At 49.8% G+C, this 22,359-nt stretch overlaps 2 protein-coding genes across 5 annotated transcripts in view; one reads left to right on the top strand and one right to left on the bottom strand.

Annotated features, from left to right (window-relative positions):
- CACNA2D4 (calcium voltage-gated channel auxiliary subunit alpha2delta 4) overlaps window positions 1-22,359 on the top strand; it is an 861,469-nt gene that overhangs the window by 577,301 nt on the left and 261,809 nt on the right. The window lies entirely within an intron of this gene.
- LRTM2 (leucine rich repeats and transmembrane domains 2) overlaps window positions 1-22,359 on the bottom strand; it is a 72,303-nt gene that overhangs the window by 16,754 nt on the left and 33,190 nt on the right. The window contains exon 1 of one of the 4 annotated variants that reach the window (XM_069228086.1): window positions 3,899-4,056. The exons of 2 other annotated variants lie outside the window; for them this stretch is intronic. The gene's annotated coding sequence lies outside the window, so the exon portion shown is untranslated. Of the gene's footprint in view, window positions 1-3,551; window positions 4,057-22,359 lie in introns of those variants that run through there. One more of the 4 variants, XM_069228084.1, reaches the window with a different exon arrangement.

Below are 22,359 nucleotides of genomic sequence, written 5' to 3' on the forward strand. Positions count from 1 at the left end.
CAGCCATTACTAGTGTAGTCAGACATGCACCTACCCTGCTGTGGCCTACAGTGTCCCATGCATCTGCACTGCCACTGTAGTCAGCCATGCACCTGCCCTGCTGTGGCCTACAGTGTCCCATGCATCTGCACATCCATTACTAGTGTAGTCAGACATGCACCTACCCTGCTGTGGCCTACAGTGTCCCATGCATCTGCACTGCCACTGTAGTCAGCCATGCACCTGCCCTGCTGTGGCCTTCAGTGCCCCATGCATCTGCACATACATTACTAGTGTAGTCAGCCATGCACCTGCCCTGCTGTGGCCTACAGTGCCCCATGCATCTGCACTGCCACTGTAGAGTCTTCCATGCACCTGCCCTGCTGTGACCTACAGTGTCCCATGCGTCTGCACATCCATTACTAGTGTAGTCAGACATGCACCTGCCCTGCTGTGGCCTACAGTGTCCCATGCATCTGCACTGCCATTACTAGTGTAGTCAGCCATGCACCTGCCACGCTGTGGCCTACAGTGTCCAATGCATCTGCACTGCCACTCTAGTCTGCCATGCACCTGCCCTGCTGTGGCCTACAGTGTCCCATGCATCTGCACTGCCACTGTAGAGTCTTCCATGCACCTGCCCTGCTGCTGCACCCTACCCAAAGTGCAGTGCGCCTGCCAGCTGCACATGCGCAGGCTAACATGCCAGGCCCTGATGCTGCCCTATACAACCTACCGAGCCTGCGCTACTGCAGCCCACACTCTACCAGGCATCTGGTCTGCCGTTAGTAGTATAGGCTCTGCCATGCACCTGCCCTGCTGCAACCCTACACAAACTTCAAGGTGACTGCCAGCTACACGTGTGCGGGCTGACATGCGCATGCATTGCTGCTGTCTGTATACAATCTGCCAAGTATCCGCCCTCTGCATGTATCGTGCACAGAGCCAACATTCTTCACCTCCCTACATGTCACCACTGAGCCGAGAGGATGTGCAGAAGTCAAGCTAGTGTCAATAAGCGGTGGTGAAAGGAAGGCACACTGTGTGTCAGAGGCCACCGAGGTAGGATGCACGCACAGACCTCGCCAAGAGTATGTGCCTGTATTCAATGCCTTACAGTCTAAGACACGGGGCAGTAGAGGAAGATTCCCTGACAATAAAACGGCGGCCGCTGAGGGCTATGCAGAATGCTGTGCCCTCGGCCCGGTCTGCCTCCTGGCAGACCCACAGGAGCAGAGCTCTTCCTCTCCTGCCAACGGTGTGTAAACACAGGCACTGGCATAACTAGAACCGTTAGCTACCAGCGGGCTGGGGCGTGGCCAGGAAGGGTGAGCACTGGACACACGCTTGGAGTCTACAGGCGATGGGCATGAAGCCTGAGAACTGTCCATGTCTCTCTCCTTGGCTTACACACCTCCCAAGTAAAGTCTCCACTCTACTTGTCATACTAACGCTGGAAGGAAGGGCCCTCCCATCAAATGGGCGTCTCTTCTTGCATCTCTGCTCTATATACCATTACATTCTCACTATAAACCTGCCATGTTTGTCATACAAGCATGTAGACTTGCAAGATGGCTTGCATGCTGTCTATGGCTTCCTTCCTCAACTGAAGCATGTGCTTGGTATGGATGCTCAAAATGTTAATGCTAAATAAATACCATGCTATGAAACAACCTATCAGCATTCCCTAAAAATACACTGACTCCATGTAACGCTGATGGAAATTCGGGGTAACCAATTACAAATAGTTTCTACTAGATCCCTTTGAAGCATATGACTTTTTCGATACTGTGAAATCTATAGCAAAATGAAGAACACAAGGGAAAATCTAACACTGCAATAAAGTTTCCAACTGAAAGAAAATATATACATTTATGTAACAATAACCAGTTCCGAGATGCAACTGGAAAACCTTAATACGAGTCAACAGAAAAACATGCAGATGAGTGGGTCCCATAAAGCCATGCGCGCAGAAACTGGCCCGCTAGAATTCACGCCAAGAAGAATCTGCTTTCCAACGCCTCCAGGCTTTGCACTGCGTCATGTCGTACGCGAGACTTTCAGGCACTTCTCATTTGTCAGCATTAAACCGGCTGATGCCCGTAGGTATACTTTCCATATTATAGGTGTCGGCCTGCGAACCACAGTATGTTTAGGGATGTTGGCCGAAACAGAAGAGTGGCATAAAGTTACCTTTATGACATCTCCCGAACTAGCCTCACTGCTGCTGCTGTATATATCGTATGCTATGGAAATTCGCACTTTCATTCATCCGCATGTTCTGAGGTTCTATATGTTTTTGCTGGAGGATTTCTAATTCTTGGCTCGCTTTTGCCAAACATCTGAACATTTTATGGATGACACCCACATCTATGGTAAAATACTCACGCCTCTCGACTGCAGTCCCAATAGGATATCACAACCGGGTTTTGTCCTGACAGTGACAAAGAGAAGTAGCTATCAATAGGGCTGCCGGTGCAGTGGCACCGGTGTCCAGGGTGTGAGGGGCCTCTCATTCCAATTGTGGCAGTATTTTAATAACAGACGAGCCCGTTGTTATGCTACGGCAGTGACACATTCAGACGTCTCCAGGTTCACTCTGACAAGAGGAGCAACCCAGCCTCGAAAATCATCTCCTTTGTACCCATTTTATTCATTCACAAATGTCAGGCGAGGGCTGTCTGCAACAGGCAAATGTCAAAACTACAGTTCAAAACACCCCATAGCAACTGCTATGCCCACGACCCATAGATTAAGGTTCAGGGCTGTGATGTCATCACTGGGTGACGGCCTTAGGTGCGCCCTCATACCAAATGACTCCATAATAGCTGGTGCCTGATGCAGAGACGCAAGTGATGTCACCATCGGGCGACGGTCCTAGATGTGCTTTCAGGATCTGATTACAATGTTATTTTTTAGGCGGCGATAAATAATTTCAAGCCCCGCTACGGGGAAAAGACCTCAGAAAAATGGAAGTGCACAGCCTAATGAAATTATTTGCGTTTCTTGGAAAGACGACGATTTATGTTTTGTTTATGCCAAAACATGGGGGCATCTTCTATAGGAATGCACGGATGCTATGTATGCCACTGCTATCTACAGTCTCGTGGGCCAATGAAACGTTGACACAACAACAGTTCTAACAATTGTGTTGTGCTTCTTACAACTCGGAGGTACAGAAGGCGTGCACACCTTGTGGCAAAACCCTCCCGTGAAGCCGGCACTAGCGGGATTGTACGACCACAGGTGGAGGTGCAGTCTACTGGCCGAACTGTAAGCTTTCTGCCCAGACTTCTGCCCCCAGTTGACCAAACTGTGCTATCCTGGGCAAATCAAGGTACCTCAGCTTCCCCAGTATATACATTAAGAAGACCTGGAGATGTTCATTAACTAAATTGAGCACCATCTGAAAAGGGGCATTTCAGTGATGTAGATAGATGACACGTGAATCTTGCAGACGTGCATGCGACCCACACTGGACTCACACACCCAGAAGCTAGGCTTGGCCCTTCGCCATCCCCTGAGGACCCCCCTAGGCACCCCCGATCCCCGGATGGCCCCTCGTCACTCACCCCCTCCATGCTCCGGGCCAGCGCTCTGCCTGGCTTCAGCCGCCCTTCTCAGTCACTGGCACGGCGACTATCGAGCCGTCCGATGCCGCAAGGGTTAAACGAATGAAGCAGGCAGACTGTTTCTTCTCATTTTTAGCTCAGATTTGCAATCCAGTGGCAAGTCTGGCGGCGATGGGGACGGTTGCGACGTTGCCAAGTTCGGAGGCTGCAGCCGCCGCGCTCCAGGGGTCCCGGCCCCCCGAATCCCAGCGCAGCGCAGCTCATTAGAGCAGGGGTGACCTACATTAGGAACCAGATAATGGCGACAGCTTTAGACACGGAGCTCGCTGAAATAAATTAACACTCACTCACGCGCGCACACACGGTCGAGACAGAAAATTCCATCTTCGACACCCAGTTCCGAACACCAAGTATCTGCATGGGGGCGGAGGGGGTGGGAGAGGAATGGCACAGCAAGCAGTGCCGGGGTAGAAAATCAACTTAATGTGGCTGTGCACTTGTGCATATGTAGACAAACATGCAGGGCTTTAAGTGGGATGTAAACACTGGGGGTTCCCAAAGGGGCGTGGCCAATGTAAATATTGGCGTGGCTTAAAATCATAAGATTAAAACAAAACTGCGCTTAGCATAGTGTGCCGCCCGACTGGTATTTTGCCGATTCTTTCTGTCGCTCCATTCAGATATATAACACCACAGGCAACATTACACCTACAAGGAGCCAGGACTACAGGCTTTGTCAGTGGCTCTTAGTTGCACGAGATAAATAAACAAACGCTTCTTTGTATAAAATTAAAATGCATCAGTTCTGAAATGACGAGACTGTGAAAGAACTGTAGCGAGCCTCTTACAAGTTACATCAAAGGCAGTGAAGAGTGGCACGGATGCCGAGTTGTTGTTTTCTTTTCCCACCCCGGGGGTGAGGGCAAAAATGGAGAGCCCGATGGGGACCCGTATCGGCCCCTGCTTTTGAGCACCAGCAGGACCCGGCATACTTAAAGCCCTGCAAATATGTGGCAAAAACAGTGCACGGCCCTGTGGAGCAACTCAAAATGACGAGGGTCTCCCTGCACAATGTGGTGAGAAGCCACTGAGACCCCCTCATATCTTGCAGATATTCGTAGGTCTTAGTTTGAAAGAGGGTCCCTAAGGGTGCTGCAGGGGCCTGCGTTACATCCCTACTAAGCCCCCAAAGCCGTACTCCTGCAGTGTTTTGACACGTCCCCGTCGGTCTCACCAGTGCACCCCCATATTCCCATGCCCGCCTGGCCTTTTCCATTCACACGAACCTCACTACCTGAATCCATAGGCTATTGTTTACGCGCGGGTCAGGATTAGGGATTGGTAGGTATTTAACACATCTGATACATCTCAGGTACCTTACACATCTCAACCATCGTTAACCTTTGCCAGGCCAAACTGCTGAAATGGAACTGGGGAAAAGCACTTCATGCAAATGGGGGAGTGTTATACACCAAAATCCGTGTTATTCCCCCCAACTCACAACAAGTCTTATTTATCGCACATGATAAATAATGTACCCCATGGTATTGTTGTTTGTCAGGTGCGATAAGTAGCACCTACACTCGTCATCAGGCCTTAAGTGTGCCCTTGACAAATATCTAAATTAAAGTACTTAAAAATGTATATGAACTAAAGAGTGTGGCACATGCTTGTGCATGCACATTTATGTGTGTGTGCGCATTTTTATATGTGATGTATAGAGATCCATTTGTGCGTGCAAGAATATGTAGGCACGGGCCAGTGGAATTTCCAACCAGGAGCCAGATTACAAGTTGAGGAGTTATTCATTTCCCCTGAACTATAACCATCCTACGGAGTACGTTATTTATCGAGTGTGATACACATGATAAATAACACCTATTATGAGTTCTTGGGGAATAACATGCAGTTTTGGTGTTTAAAGCACCAAAATCCACATGATACAGTAATTACCATATGTTGTCCCTTGTTAAATTTCAGCAGGTCTGACCTGTCGAAATGTAACAAATGTTGGGATATTTAACACATTCGATGATTATCAGATGTTTTAAATAAAACCAAACCCGTAATTCTGTTCTGTGTGTAAACAAAGGTTTACACACAGGACGGAATTCAACAAGTCACTCATAATTAAGCCCTATGTGTATTGGTCAAGCGTTATTTCCATAAATAAGAATAGTTGTGCCTATCTAGACTGCCTATTTCTTCCAAAGTCTGCATGCTCTTTAGGTTGGCACTTACTTACTCAGTACTATTCAGTATTATTTAGATTTAGGTGGATTACATACGAGCCACTGCAGGGTAGGGACTTACAGCCGTGCATACTGTCATGAGGTACAGCAGTAGCAGGGTCCTCCACTGGTGTGTATTGTCATGAGGTAGAGCAGTAGCAGGGTCTTGCACCAGTGCGTATTGTCATGAGGTGGAGCAGTAGCAGGGTCTTGCACCGGTGCTTATTGTCATGAGGTAGAGCAGTAGCAGGGTCTTGCACCGGTGCATATTGTCATGAGGTACAGCAGTAGCAGGGTCTTGCACGAGTGCATATTGTCATGAGGTAGAGCAGTAGCAGGGTCTTGCACCGGTGCATATTGCCATGAGGTACAGCAGTAGCAGGGTCTTGCACCTGTGCGTATTGTCATGAGGTACAGCAGTAGCAGGGTCTTGCACCGGTGCGTATTGTCATGAGGTAGAGCAGTAGCAGGGTCTTGCACGAGTGCGTATTGTCATGAGGTAGAGCAGTAGCAGGGTCTTGCACCGGTGCTTATTGTCATGAGGTGGAGCAGTAGCATGGTCCTGCACCGCTGCGTATTGTCATGAGGTAGAGCAGTAGCAGGGTCTTGCACCGGTGCGTATTGTCATGAGGTACAGCAGTAGCAGGGTCTTGCAGCAGTGCGTATTTTCATGAGGTAGAGCAGTAGCAGGCTTTTCTACCAGTGATTTTTGTCATGAGGTACAGCAGTAGCAGGGTCTTGCACCAGTGCGTATTGTTATGAGGTGGAGCAGTAGCAAGGTCTTGCACCAGTGCTTATTGTCATGAGGTACAGCAGTAGCAGGGTCTTGCACCGGTGCGTATTGTCATGAGGTACAGCAGTAGCAGGGTCTTGCACCGGTGTGTATTGTCATGAGGTAGAGCAGTAGCAGGGTCTGGCACAGGTGCGTATTGTCATGAGGTAGAGCAGTAGCAGGGTCTTGCACTGGTGCGTATTGTCATGAGGTGGAGCAGTAGCAGGGTCTTGCACTGGTGCGTATTTTCATGAGGTAAAGCAGTAGCAGGGTCTTGCACCGGTGTGTATTGTCATGAGGTAGAGCAGTAGCAGGGTCTTGCACCGGTGTGTATTGTCATGAGGTAGAGCAGTAGCAGAGTCTTGCACCGGAGTATATTATCATGAGGTAGAGCAGTAGCAGGGTCTTGCACCGGTGCGTATTGTCATGAGGTACAACAGTAGCAGGGTCTTGCACCAGTGCTTTTTGTCATGAGGTACAGCAGTAGCAGGGACTTGCACCAGTGCGCATTGTCATGAGGTAGAGCAGCAGCAGGATCTTGCACCAGTGCTTATTGTCAGGAGGTAGAGCAGTAGCAGGGTCTTGCACCGGTGCGTATTGTCATGAGGTGGAGCAGTAGCAGGGTCTTGCACCGATGCGTATTGTCATGAGGTAAAGCAGTTGCAGGATCTTGCACCAGTGTATATTATCATGAGGTAGAGCAGTAGCAGGGTCTTGCACTGGTGCATATTGTCATGAGGTACAGCAGTAGCAGGGTCTTGCACCAGTGCATATTGTCATGAGGTAGAGCAGTAGCAGGCTCTTGCACCTGTATGTATTTTCATGAGGTAGAGAAGTAGCAGGGTGTTGAACCCGTGCGTATTGTCATGAGGTAGAGCAGTAGCAGGGTCTTGAACGAGTGCATATTGTCATGAGGTAGAGAAGTAGCAGGGTGTTGCACTGGTGCGTATTGTCATGAGATACAGCAGTAGCAGGGTCTTGCACTGGTGTGTATTGTCATGAGGTAGAGCAGTAGCAGGGTCTTGCACTGGTGCGTATTGTCATGAGGTATAGCAGTAGCAGGGTCTTGCACCAGTGCGTATTGTCATGAGGTGGAGCAGTAGCAGGGTCTTGCACCGGGGCTTATTGTCATGAGGTAGAGCAGTAGCAGGGTCTTGCACCGTGCATATTGTCATGAGGTACAGCAGTAGCAGGGTCTTGCACGAGTTCATATTGTCATGAGGTAGAGCAGTAGCAGGGTCTTGCACCGGTGCATATTGTCATGAGGTACAGCAGTAGCAGGGTCTTGCACCTGTGCGTATTGTCATGAGGTACAGCAGTAGCAGGGTCCTGCACCGGTGCGTATTGTCATGAGGTAGAGCAGTAGCAGGGTGTTGCACTGGTGCTTATTGTCATGAGGTGGAGCAGTAGCATGGTCCTGCACCGGTGCGTATTGTCATGAGGTAGAGCAGTAGCAGGGTCTTGCACCGGTGCGTATTGTCATGAGGTACAGCAGTAGCAGGGTCTTGCAGCAGTGCGTATTTTCATGAGGTAGAGCAGTAGCAGGCTTTTCCACCAGTGCTTTTTGTCATGAGGTACAGCAGTAGCAGGGTCTTGCACCAGTGCGTATTGTTATGAGGTGGAGCAGTAGCAGGGTCTTGCACCAGTGCTTATTGTCATGAGGTACAGCAGTAGCAGGGTCTTGCACCGGTGCGTATTGTCATGAGGTACAGCAGTAGCAGGGTCTTGCATCGCTGTGTATTGTCATAAGATACAGCAGTAACAGGGTCTTGCACCGGTGCGTATTGTCATGAGGTACAGCAATAGCAGGGTCTTGCACTGGTGCGTATTGTCATGAGGTAGAGCAGTAGCAGGGTCTTGCACCAGTGCGTATTGTCATGAGGTAGAGCAGTAGCAGGGTCTTGCACCTGTGCGTATTGTCATGAGGTAGAGCAGTAGCAGGGTCTTGCACCAGTGCGTATTGTCATGAGGTGGAGCAGTAGCAGGGTCTGGCACAGGTGCGTATTGTCATGAGGTAGAGCAGTAGCAGGGTCTTGCACTGGTGCGTATTGTCATGAGGTGGAGCAGTAGCAGGGTCTTGCACCGGTGCATATTGTCATGAGGTACAGCAGTAGCAGGGTCTTGCACCGGTGCGTATTGTCATGAGGTACAGCAGTAGCAGGGTCTTGCACCGGTGTGTATTGTCATGAGGTAGAGCAGTAGCAGGGTCTGGCACAGGTGCGTATTGTCATGAGGTAGAGCAGTAGCAGGGTCTTGCACTGGTGCGTATTGTCATGAGGTGGAGCAGTAACAGGGTCTTGCACCGGTTTGTATTGTCATGAGGTAAAGCAGTAGCAGGGTCTTGCACCGGTGTGTATTGTCATGAGGTAGAGCAGTAGCAGGGTCTTGCACCGGTGTGTATTGTCATGAGGTAGAGCAGTAGCAGGGTCTTGCACCAGTGTATATTATCATGAGGTAGAGCAGTAGCAGTGTCTTGCACCGGTGCGTATTGTCATGAGGTACAACAGTAGCAGGGTCTTGCACCAGTGCTTTTTGTCATGAGGTACAGCAGTAGCAGGGTCTTGCACCAGTGCACATTGTCATGAGGTAGAACAGCAGCAGGATCTTCCACCAGTGCTTACTGTCATGAGGTAGAGCAGTAGCAGGGTCTTGCACCAGTGCGTATTGTCATGAGGTGGAGCAGTAGCAGGGTCTTTCACTGATGCGTATTGTCATGAGGTAAAGCAGTAGCAGGATCTTGCACCAGTGTATATTATCATGAGGTAGAGCAGTAGCAGGGTCTTGCACTGGTGCTTATTGTCATGAGGTACAGCAGTAGCAGGGTCTTGCACCGGTGCGTATTGTCATGAGGTAGAGCAGTAGCAGGCTCTTGCACCTGTACGTATTTTCATGAGGTAGAGAAGTAGCAGGGTGTTGAACCCGTGCGTATTGTCATGAGGTAGAGCAGTAGCAGGGTCTTGAACGAGTGCATATTGTCATGAGGTAGAGAAGTAGCAGGGTGTTGCACTGGTTCGTATTGTCATGAGTTACAGCAGTAGCAGGGTCTTGCACCGGTGAGTATTGTCATGAGGTAGAGCAGAAGCAGGGTCTTGCACCGGTGCGTATTGTCATGAGGTATAGCAGTAGCAGGGTCTTGCACCAGTGCGTATTGTCATGAGGTGGAGCAGTAGCAGGGTCTTGCACCGGTGCTTATTGTCCTGAGGTAGAGCAGTAGCAGGGTCTTGCACCGGTGCATATTGTCATGAGGTAGAGCAGTAGCAGGGTCTTCCACCGGTGCATATTGTCATGAGGTAGAGCAGTAGCAGGTTCTTGCATTGGTGCTTATTGTCATGAGGTAGAGCAGGAGCATGGTCTTCCTCCGGTGTCTATTGTCATGAGGTAGAGCAGTAGCAGGGTCTTGCACCGGTGCGTATTGTCATGAGGTGGAGCAGTAGCAGGGTCTGGCACCGGTGCTTATTGTCATGAGGTAGGGCAGTAGCAGGGTCTTGCACCGGTGCGTACTGTCATGAGGTAGAGCAGTAGCAGGGTCTTGCACTGGTGCTTATTGTCATGAGGTAGGGCAGTAGCAGGGTCTTGCACCGGTGCGTATTGTCATGAGGTAGGGCAGTAGCAGGGTATTGCACCGGTGCTTATTGTCATGAGGTAGAGCAGTAGCAGGGTCTTGCACTGGTGCTTATTGTCATGAGGTACAGCAGTAGCAGGGTTTTCCACTGGTGCTTATTGTCATGAGGTAGATCAGTAGCAGGGTCTTGCACCGGTGCGTATTGTCATGAGGTGGAAGAGTAGCAGAGTCTTGCATCTGTGCATATTGTCATGAGGTAGAGCAGTAGCAGGGTCTTCCACTGGTGCTTATTGTCATGAGGTAGAGCAGTAGCAGGGTCTTGCACCGGTGCGTATTGTCATGAGGTGGAAGAGTAGCAGAGTCTTGCACCGGTGTGTATTGCCATGAGGTAGAGCAGTAGCAGGGTCTTCCACTGGTGCTTATTGTCATGAGGTACAGCAGTATCAGGGTCTTGCACCGGTGCGTATTGTCATGAGGTAGTGCAGTAGCAGGGTCTTGCACCAGTGCGTATTGTCATGAGGTAGAGCAGTAGCAGGGTCTTGCACCGGTGCTTATTGTCATGAGGTAGAGCAGTAGCAGGGTCTTGCACCTGTGCGTATTGTCATGAGGTAGAGCAGTAGCAGGGTCTTGCACTGGTGCGTATTGTCATGAGGTAGAGCAGTAGCAGGGTCTTGTACCGGTGCGTATTGTCATGAGGTACTGCAGTAGCAGGGTCTTGCACCGGTGCGTATTGTCATGAGGTAGAGTAGTAGCAGGGTCTTGCACAGGTGTGTATTGTCATGAGGTAGAGCAGTAGCACGGTCTGGCACAGGTGCATATTGTCATGAGGTAGAGCAGTAGCAGGGTCTTGCACCGGTGCGTATTGTCATGAGGTACAGCAGCAGCAGGGTCTTGCACCAGTGCTTATTGTCATGAGGTACAGCAGCAGCAGGGTCTTGCACCCGTGCATATTGTCATGAGGTAGAGCAGCAGAAGGGTCTTGCACCCGTGCATATTGTCATGAGGTAGAGCAGTAGCAGGGTCTTGCACCGGTGCTTTTTGTCATGAGGTACAGCAGTAGCAGGGTCTTGCACCGGTGCGTATTGTCATGAGGTAGAGCAGTAGCAGGGTCTTGCACCGGTGCGTATTGTCATGAGGTGGAGCAGTAGCAGGGTCTTGCACCTGTGCGTATTGTCATGAGGTACAGCAGTAGCAGGGTCTTGCACCAGTGCGTATTGTCATGAGGTAGAACAGTAGCAGGGTCTTGCACCTGTGCGTATTGTCATGAGGTAGAGCAGTAGCAGGGTCTTGCACTGGTGCGTATTGTCATGAGGTGGAGCGGTAGCAGGGTCTTGCACGAGTGCGTATTGTCATGAGGTAGAGCAGTAGCAAAGTCTTGCACCGGTGCGTATTGTCATGAGGTGGAGCAGTAGCAGGGTCTTGCACTGGTGCATATTGTCATAAGGTAGATCAGTAGCAGGGTCTTGCACCGGTGCGTATTGTCATGAGGTAGATCAGTAGCAAGGTCTTCCACTGGTGCTTATTGTCATGAGGTACAGCAGTAGCAGGGTCTTGCACCAGTGAGTATTGTCATGAGGTAGAGCAGTAGCAGGGTCTTGCACCGGTGCGTATTGTCATGAGATAGAGCAGTAGCAGGGTCTGGCACAGGTGCGTATCGTCACTTGTTGTCATGAGGTAGAGCAGTAGCAGGGTCTTGCACTGGTGCGTATTGTCATGAGGTAGAGCAGTAGCAGGGTCTTGCACCGGTGCGTATTGTCATGAGGTAGAGCAGTAGCAGGGTCTGGCACAGGTGCGTATTGTCACAAGGTAGAGCAGTAGCAGGGTCTGGCACAGGTGCGTATTGTCACGTATTGTCATGAGGTAGAGCAGTAGCAGGGTCTTGCACCGGTGCGTATTGTCATGAGGTACAGCAGTAGCAGGGTCTTGCACCAGTGCGTATTGTCATGAGGTGGAGCAGTAGCAGGGTCTTGCACGAGTGCGTATTGTCATGAGGTAGAGCAGTAGCAAGGTCTTGCACCGGTGCGTATTGTCATGAGGTGGAGCAGTAGCAGGGTCTTGCACTGGTGCATACTGTCATAAGGTAGAGCAGTAGCAGGGTTTTGCAACCGTGCTTATTGTCATGAGGTACAGCAGCAGCAGGGTCTTGCACCAGTGTGCATTGTCATGAGGTACAGCAGTAGCAGGGTCTTGCACCGGTGCGTATTGTCATGAGGTACAGCAGTAGCAGGGTCTTGCACCGGTGCGTATTGTCATGAGGTACAGCAGTAGCAGGGTCTTGCACCGGTGCGTATTGTCATGAGGTAGAGCAGTAGCAGGGTCTGGCACAGGTGCGTATTGTCACGTATTGTCATGAGGTAGAGCAGTAGCAGGGTCTTGCACCGGTGCGTATTGTCATGAGGTACAGCAGTAGCAGGGTCTTGCACCAGTGCGTATTGTCATGAGGTGGAGCAGTAGCAGGGTCTTGCACGAGTGCGTATTGTCATGAGGTAGAGCAGTAGCAAGGTCTTGCACCGGTGCGTATTGTCATGAGGTGGAGCAGTAGCAGGGTCTTGCACTGGTGCATACTGTCATAAGGTAGAGCAGTAGCAGGGTTTTGCAACCATGCTTATTGTCATGAGGTACAGCAGCAGCAGGGTCTTGCACCAGTGCGCATTGTCATGAGGTACAGCAGTAGCAGGGTCTTGCACCGGTGCGTATTGTCATGAGGTACAGCAGTAGCAGGGTCTTGCACCGGTGCGTATTGTCATGAGGTAGAGCAGTAGCAGGGTCTGGCACAGGTGCGTATTGTCACAAGGTAGAGCAGTAGCAGGGTCTGGCACAGGTGCGTATTGTCACGTATTGTCATGAGGTAGAGCAGTAGCAGGGTCTTGCACCGGTGCGTATTGTCATGAGGTACAGCAGTAGCAGGGTCTTGCACCAGTGCGTATTGTCATGAGGTGGAGCAGTAGCAGGGTCTTGCACGAGTGCGTATTGTCATGAGGTAGAGCAGTAGCAAGGTCTTGCACCGGTGCGTATTGTCATGAGGTGGAGCAGTAGCAGGGTCTTGCACTGGTGCATACTGTCATAAGGTAGAGCAGTAGCAGGGTTTTGCAACCGTGCTTATTGTCATGAGGTACAGCAGCAGCAGGGTCTTGCACCAGTGCGCATTGTCATGAGGTACAGCAGTAGCAGGGTCTTGCACCGGTGCGTATTGTCATGAGGTACAGCAGTAGCAGGGTCTTGCACCGGTGCGTATTGTCATGAGGTACAGCAGTAGCAGGGTCTTGCACCGGTGCGTATTGTCATGAGGTAGAGCAGTAGCAGGGTCTGGCACAGGTGCGTATTGTCACGTATTGTCATGAGGTAGAGCAGTAGCAGGGTCTTGCACCGGTGCGTATTGTCATGAGGTACAGCAGTAGCAGGGTCTTGCACCAGTGCGTATTGTCATGAGGTGGAGCAGTAGCAGGGTCTTGCACGAGTGCGTATTGTCATGAGGTAGAGCAGTAGCAAGGTCTTGCACCGGTGCGTATTGTCATGAGGTGGAGCAGTAGCAGGGTCTTGCACTGGTGCATACTGTCATAAGGTAGAGCAGTAGCAGGGTTTTGCAACCATGCTTATTGTCATGAGGTACAGCAGCAGCAGGGTCTTGCACCAGTGCGCATTGTCATGAGGTACAGCAGTAGCAGGGTCTTGCACCGGTGCGTATTGTCATGAGGTACAGCAGTAGCAGGGTCTTGCACCGGTGCGTATTGTCATGAGGTACAGCAGTAGCAGGGTCTTGCACCGGTGCGTATTGTCATGAAGTACAGCAGCAGCAGGGTCTTGCACCGGTGTTTATTGTCATGAGGTAGAGCAGCAGCAGGGTCTTGCACCGGTGCGTATTGTCATGAGGTACAGCAGCAGCAGGGTCTTGCACCGGTGCTTATTGTCATGAGGTACAGCAGCAGCAGGGTCTTGCACCCGTGCATATTGTCATGAGGTAGAGCAGCAGCAGGGTATTGCACCCGTGCATATTGTCATGAGGTAGAGCAGTAGCAGGGTCTTGCACCGGTGCTTATTGTCATGAGGTAGAGCAGTAGCAGGGTCTTGCACCGGTGCGTATTGTCATGAGGTACAACAGTAGCAGGGTCTTGCACCGGTGCGTATTGTCATGAGGTAGAGCAGTAGCAGGGTCTTGCACCGGTGCGTATTGTCATGAGGTAGAGCAGTAGCAGGGTCTTGCATCCATGCGTATTGTCATGAGATAGAGCAGTAGCAGGGTCTTGCACCAGTGCTTATTGTCATGAGGTAGAGTAGTAGCAGGGTCTTTCACCGGTGCGTATTGTCATGAGGTACAGCAGCAGCGGGGTCTTGCACCGGTACTTATTGTCATGAGGTAGAGGAGTAGCGGGGTCTTGCACCGGTGTGTATTGTCATGAGGTAGAGCAGTAGCGGGGTCTTGCACCGGTGCGTATTGTCATGAGGTAGAGCAGTAGCGGGGTCTTGCACCTGTGCGTATTGCCATGAGGTGGAGCAGTAGCAGTGTCTTGCACCGGTGCGTATTGTCGTGAGGTACAACAGTAGCAGGGTCTTGCACCGGTGCGTATTGTCATGAGGCACAGCAGTAGCAGGGTCTTGCACAAGTGCGTATTGTCATGAGGTAGAGCAGTAGCAGGGTCTTGCACCGGTGCGTATTGTCATGAGGTTGAGCAGTAGCAGGGTCTTGCACCGGTGCGTATTGTCATGAGGTAGAGCAGTAGCAGGGTCTTGCACTGGTGCGTATTGTCATGAGGTGGAGCAGTAGCAGGGTCTTGCACGAGTGCATATTGTCATGAGGTAGAGAAGTAGCAGTGTCTTGCACTGGTGCGTATTGTCATGAGGTAGAGCAGTAGTAGGGTCTTGCACCGGTGCGTATTGTCATGAGGTAGAGCAGTAGCAGGGTCTTGCACCGGTGCGTATTGTCATGAGGTAGAGCAGTAGCAGGGTCTTGCACCAGTGAGTATTGTCATGAGGTAGAGCAGTAGCAGGGTCTTGCACCGGTTCTTTTTGTCATGAGGTAGAGCAGCAGCAGGGTCTTGCACCCGTGCATATTGTCATGAGGTAGAGCAGTAGCAGGGTCTTGCACCGGTGCTTATTGTCATGAGGTAGAGCAGTAGCAGGGTCTTGCACTGGTGCGTATTGTCATGAGGTACAGCAGTAGCAGGGTCTTGCACAAGTGCATATTGTCATGAGGTAGAGAAGTAGCAGTGTCTTGCACTGGTGCGTATTGTCATGAGGTAGAGCAGTGGCAGGGTCTTGCACCGGTGCTTTTTGTCATGAGGTAGAGCAGTAGCAGGGTCTTGCACCCGTGCATATTGTCATGAGGTAGAGCAGTAGCAGGGTCTTGCACCGGTGCTTATTGTCATGAGGTACAGCAGTAGCGGGGTCTTGCACGAGTGCATATTGTCATGAGGTAGAGAAGTAGCAGTGTCTTGCACCGGTGCGTATTGTCATGAGGTAGAGCAGTAGCAGGGTCTTGCACGAGTGCGTATTGTCATGAGGTAGAGCAGTAGCAGGGTCTTGCACCCGTGCCTATTGTCATGAGGTAGAGTAGTAGCAGGGTCTTGCACCGGTGTGTATTGTCATGAGGTAGAGCAGTAGTAGGGTCTTGCACCGGTGCGTATTGTCATGAGGTAGAGCAGTAGCAGGGTCTTGCACCGGTGCGTATTGTCATGAGGTACAGCAGTAGCAGGGTCTTCCACGAGTGCGTATTGTCATGAGGTAGAGCAGTAGCAGGGTCTTGCACCAGTGCGTATTGTCATGAGGTAGAGCAGTAGCAGGGTCTTGCACCGGTGCTTTTTGTCATGAGGTAGAGCAGCAGCAGGGTCTTGCACCCGTGCATATTGTCATGAGGTTGAGCAGTAGGAGGGTCTTGCACCGGTGCTTATTGTCATGAGGTAGAGGAGTAGCGGGGTCTTGCACCGGTGTGTATTGTCATGAGGTAGAGCAGTAGCGGGGTCTTGCACCGGTGCGTATTGTCATGAGGTAGAGCAGTAGCGGGGTCTTGCACCCGTGCGTATTGCCATGAGGTGGAGCAGTAGCAGTGTCTTGCACCGGTGCGTATTGTCGTGAGGTACAACAGTAGCAGGGTCTTGCACCGGTGCGTATTGTCATGAGGCACAGCAGTAGCAGGGTCTTGCACAAGTGCGTATTGTCATGAGGTAGAGCAGTAGCAGGGTCTTGCACCGGTGCGTATTGTCATGAGGTTGAGCAGTAGCAGGGTCTTGCACCGGTGCGTATTGTCATGAGGTAGAGCAGTAGCAGGGTCTTGCACTGGTGCGTATTGTCATGAGGTGGAGCAGTAGCAGGGTCTTGCACGAGTGCATATTGTCATGAGGTAGAGAAGTAGCAGTGTCTTGCACTGGTGCGTATTGTCATGAGGTAGAGCAGTAGCAGGGTCTTGCACCAGTGAGTATTGTCATGAGGTAGAGCAGCAGCAGGGTCTTGCACCCGTGCATATTGTCATGAGGTAGAGCAGTAGCAGGGTCTTGCACTGGTGCGTATTGTCATGAGGTAGAGCAGTGGCAGGGTCTTGCACCGGTGCTTTTTGTCATGAGGTAGAGCAGTAGCAGGGTCTTGCACCCGTGCATATTGTCATGAGGTAGAGCAGTAGCAGGGTCTTGCACCGGTGCTTATTGTCATGAGGTACAGCAGTATCAGGGTCTTGCACCGGTGCGTATTGTCATGAGGTTGAGCAGTAGCAGGGTCTTGCACCCGTGCATATTGTCATGAGGTAGAGAAGTAGCAGTGTCTTGCACCGGTGCGTATTGTCATGAGGTAGAGCAGTAGCAGGGTCTTGCACGAGTGCGTATTGTCATGAGGTAGAGCAGTAGCAGGGTCTTGCACCCGTGCCTATTGTCATGAGGTAGAGTAGTAGCAGGGTCTTGCACCGGTGTGTATTGTCATGAGGTAGAGCAGTAGTAGGGTCTTGCACCGGTGCGTATTGTCATGAGGTAGAGCAGTAGCAGGGTCTTGCACCGGTGCGTATTGTCATGAGATAGAGCAGTAGCAGGGTCTTGCACCAGTGCGTATTGTCATGAGGTAGAGCAGTAGCAGGGTCTTGCACCGGTGCTTTTTGTCATGAGGTAGAGCAGCAGCAGGGTCTTGCACCCGTGCCTATTGTCATGAGGTTGAGCAGTAGGAGGGTCTTGCACCGGTGCTTATTGTCATGAGGTAGAGCAGTAGCAGGGTCTTGCACTGGTGAGTATTGTCATGAGGTACAGCAGTAGCGGGGTCTTGCACGAGTGCATATTGTCATGAGGTAGAGAAGTAGCAGTGTCTTGCACCGGTGCGTATTGTCATGAGGTAGAGCAGTAGCAGGGTCTTGCACGAGTGCCTATTGTCATGAGGTAGAGCAGTAGGAGGGTCTTGCACCGGTGCGTATTGTCATGAGGTAGAGCAGTAGGAGGGTCTTGCACCGGTGCGTATTGTCATGAGGTAGAGCAGTAGGAGGGTCTTGCACCAGTGCCTATTGTCATGAGGTAGAGCAGTAGGAGGGTCTTGCACCGGTGCGTATTGTCATGCGGTAGAGCAGTAGGAGGGTCTTGCACCGGTGCCTATTGTCATGAGGTAGAGCAGTAGGAGGGTCTTGCACCGGTTCTTTTTGTCATGAGGTACAGCAGCAGCAGGGTCTTGCACCAGTGCGTATTGTCATGAGGTGGAGCAGTAGCAGGGACTTGCACCGGTGCCTATTGTCATGAGGTAGAGCAGTAGGAGGGTCTTGCACCGGTTCTTTTTGTCATGAGGTACAGCAGTATCAGGGTCTTGCACCGGTGCGTATTGTCATGAGGTTGAGCAGTAGCAGGGTCTTGCACCGGTGCATATTGTCATGAGGTAGAGAAGTAGCAGTGTCTTGCACCGGTGCGTATTGTCATGAGGTGGAGCAGTAGCAGGGTCTTGCACCGGTGCATATTGTCATGAGGTACAGCAGTAGCAGGGTCTTGCACCGGTGCGTATTGTCATGAGGTACAACAGTAGCAGGGTCTTGCACCGGTGCGTATTGTCATGAGGTAAAGCAGTGGCAGGGTCTTGCACCGGTGCTTTTTGTCATGAGGTAAAGCAGTGGCAGGGTCTTGCACCAGTGCGTATTGTCATGAGGTACAGCAATAGCAGGGTCTTGCACCGGTGCGTATTGTCATGAGGTAAAGCAGTGGCAGGGTCTTGCACCGGTGCTTTTTGTCATGAGGTAAAGCAGTAGCAGGGTCTTGCACCGGTGCTTTTTGTCATGCGGTAGAGCAGTAGCAGGGTCTTGCACCGGTGCGTATTGTCATGAGGTAAAGCAGTGGCAGGGTCTTGCACCGGTGCTTTTTGTCATGCGGTAGAGCAGTAGCAGGTTATATTTCAATGAAACAGAAGAGATTGATTATGAGGAAAGTAGCACAGAAGATTGCTTTCAGGTTATTCTTCTAAAATGCCCCTCTATTCCGCGATCTCGCTTGAAATGTGTGTGTTGCTTGCTGTGGTTTACACTGCATATTTATTTATAGTTATACACTGAGAAACACTACTTCATATCATTTGTTTTTATATTTGTTATAAGGAAAGTCTCAGGCTCTAAGATGCTTTACATTGCTTGCCCCATTATTACATTTTGTGGAATAATGTGATACCATATGGATGTGATTATATGGCGCCCAATGAAATGATTATGGCGTAGTCAAACGTTTGAGACCATTGCGTTGTTACAACTGTTAATTGGGTGCTTGGACAGTCAAGAACTGGCTGCTTGCATAAACAGCACCAGATGATGCCGAATGACGCAAAGTCAAAATTTGCGTCGGGACAAAGAGTGAGAAACTTGACAGGAGAATCAGCTGAGCAGATGGAGAAGAGGAGGAGAATTCAAAGCATGTCTTGGATTAGTTGTGAGTATTCAGTGCTCTCTGTAAGATGCAACTCAGCGCACTTGCCCATCCAGGCTCCACTCCAATGAAAAGATATCAAGCAAAACATAGCACAGCAGATGGTGGTCCACCACCGAGGAGGGCTTTGGTGCTATTGACAGATAATGGATGTTTATTGTTACTCTACCCTAAAAGAAGGCTATGTACCAAAACATAACACAGCAGATGGTGGTTCACCACCGAGGAGGGCTTTGGTGCTATTGATAGGTAATGGATGTTTATTGTTACTCTATCCAATAGGAGAAGGCTATCAACTAAAACATAACACAGCAGATGGTGGCCCACCACTGATGAGGGCTTTGGTGTCATATACAGATAACGGATGTTTATTGTTACTCTACCCTAAAACAAGGCTATGTACCATCACATAACACAGCAGATGTGGCCCACCACTGATGAGGGCTTTGGTGCTAGTGACAGAAAATGGATGTTTACGGTTACTCTACCCTATAAGAAGGCTATGTACCATAACATAACACAGCAGATGGTGGCCCACCACCGAGGAGGGCGTTGGTGCTAGTGACAGATAATGGATGTTTATGGTTACTCTACCCTAAAAGAAGGCTATGTACCATAACATAACATAGCAGATGGTGGTCCACCACCGAGGAGGGCTTTGGTGCTATTGAGAGGTAGTGGATGTTTATTGTTACTCTATCCAATAGGAGAAGGCTGTCAACTAAAACATAACACAGCAGAAGGTGGTCCACCACTGATGAGGGCTTTGGTGCTAGTGACAGATAATGGATGTTTATTGTTACTCTACTCTAAAAGAAGGCTATGTACCATAACATAACATAACATAACATAGCAGATGGTGGACCACCACCGAGGAGGGCTTTGGTGTTGTTTACAGATAATGGATGTTTAATGTTACTCTACCCTAAAAGAAGGCTATGTACCATCACATAACACAGCAGATGTGGCCCACCACTGATGAGGGCTTTGGTGCTAGTGACAGATAATGGATGTTTACGGTTACTCTACCCTAAAAGAAGGCTATGTACCATAACATAACACAGCAGATGGTGGCCCACCACCGAGTAGGGCGTTGGTGCTAGTGGCAGATAATGGATGTTTATTGTTACTCTACCCTAAAAGAAGGCTATGTACCATAACATAACATAGCAGATGGTGGTCCACCACCGAGGAGGGCTTTGGTGCTATTGATAGGTAGTGGATGTTTATTGTTACTCTATCCAATAGGCGAAGGCTGTCAACTAAAACATAACATAGCAGATGGTGGTCCACCACTGACGAGGGCTTTGGTGCTAGTGACAGATAATGGATGTTTATTGTTACTCTACTCTAAAAGAAGGCTATGTACCATAACATAACATAGCAGATGGTGGACCATAACCGAGGAGGGCTTTCGTGTTGTTTTCAGATAATGGATGTTTACTGTTACTCTACCCTAAAACAAGGCTATGTACCATAACATAACACAGCAGATTGTGGCCCACCACCGAGGAGGGCGTTGGTGCTAGTGACAGATAATGGATGTTTACTGTTACTCTACCCTAAAAGAAGGCTATGTACCATAACATAACACAGCAGATGGTGGCCCAGCACTGATGAGGGCTTTGGTGCTAGTGACAGATAATGGATGTTTATTGTTACTCTACTCTAAAAGAAGGCTATTTACAATAACATAACATAACATAGCAGATGGTGGTCCACCACTGAGGAGGGCTTTGGTGTTATTTACAGATGAACGAGTTACTTACCTTCGGTAACGACTTTTCTGGTGGATACATTAGCTACCTGTGGATTCCTCACCTAATGAATACTCCCATGGCGCCAGCATTCGACGGAAATCTTCTTACTAGTCTCTGCACGTCGACGAGGACGTCACTCTAGCCCACGCGACGCCGTCTGACGTCATACAGGCAATAAGAGGTCCTCGACGACGTGCGGACGTCAGTACCAATCATTTTTTACGTGCATGAGAACAACCAGGCAATGCAATGAAAGAGCAAGGCAACATCCCATTATATTGTAAAAATACACAACATTGCATGAATAACTGTAAATCTTTTATATATATATATATAACTCTCTCTTTTTAAAATATATATACACATCAAGCATATACACAAAGATATATACATATATATAAATATATTATATACAACATCTATTGCACCCTCAAAGACCAAGAGGAGCGCACTCAAGGATTACTTGGTAAGACCAGAAAGGCAACGGGGAGGCGGGTGGGACCGTGAGGAATCCACAGGTAGCTAATGTATCCACCAGAAAAGTCGTTACCGAAGGTAAGTAACTCGTTCTTCTGATGGATACAACTACCTGTGGATTCCTCACCTAATGAATAGAGTCCCAAAGCAGTACCACGCCCGGCGGTGGGTGCCTAAATGGTCAAACCAAGAAATCCTGCAGCACTGACCGTGCAAAATGGCCGTCTCTTCTAACCTCAGAATCCAAACAGTAATGTTTTGCAAAAGTGTGAAGGGACGACCAAGTTGCGGCCTTGCAGATGTCGACCACAGGAACACCCCTGGCCAAGGCCGAAGTGGCCAACTTAGCTCTGGTGGAATGAGCTCTAATGCCCTCAGGAGGATCCTTCTTTGCCAAAGAGTAACAGATTTTAATGCAAAGAACAACCCACCTGGATAGTGTTCTCTTGTGGACTGCCTTTCCTCTCCTCTTGCCCACGTATCCAATAAACAGCTGATCCTCCAGCCTGAAATCCTTTGTTCTATCAATAAAGAAGCTCAACGCACTCTTTGGGTCCAGACGGTGCAGTCTTTCTTCCTCTTTGGAAGGATGAGGCGGAGGATAGAACGTGGACAAAGTAATTGCATGAGCCAAATAGAAGGGTGAAACAACCTTCGGGAGGAAAGCAGCCTTGGTCCTCAACACCACCTTATCCCCATAAAAAGTTGTATAAGGGGGCTTTACTGATAAGGCCTGCAACTCACTCACTCTCCTTGCTGATGTTATAGCTATCAAGAAGACTGTTTTTAAAACCAAATACCTTAAGGGGCAAGAATGCATAGGTTCAAAAGGGGACCCCATAAGGAAAGTCAGGACCAAGGACAAATCCCATTGCGGCATAACGAATGGCTTTGGAGGATATTTATTTAGAAGACCTTTCAGGAATCTGATAACAATAGGGGATTTAAATAAAGATGGTTGGTCTGGAAGACATATGAAGGCTGACAAGGCCGATAAATAACCCTTAATGGTAGCCACTGCACAACCTTTCTGCGCTAGAGACAGAGCAAAAGACAAAACGTCCGATAGATGAGAATGCAAAGGATCAATCTGCCTCTCTCCACACCACGCAACAAATTTAGACCATCTATTAGCGTAGATAGATTTA

The sequence above is a fragment of the Pleurodeles waltl genome, chromosome 4_1, assembly GCF_031143425.1.
Source record: "Pleurodeles waltl isolate 20211129_DDA chromosome 4_1, aPleWal1.hap1.20221129, whole genome shotgun sequence".
Taxonomy (NCBI): domain Eukaryota; kingdom Metazoa; phylum Chordata; class Amphibia; order Caudata; family Salamandridae; genus Pleurodeles; species Pleurodeles waltl.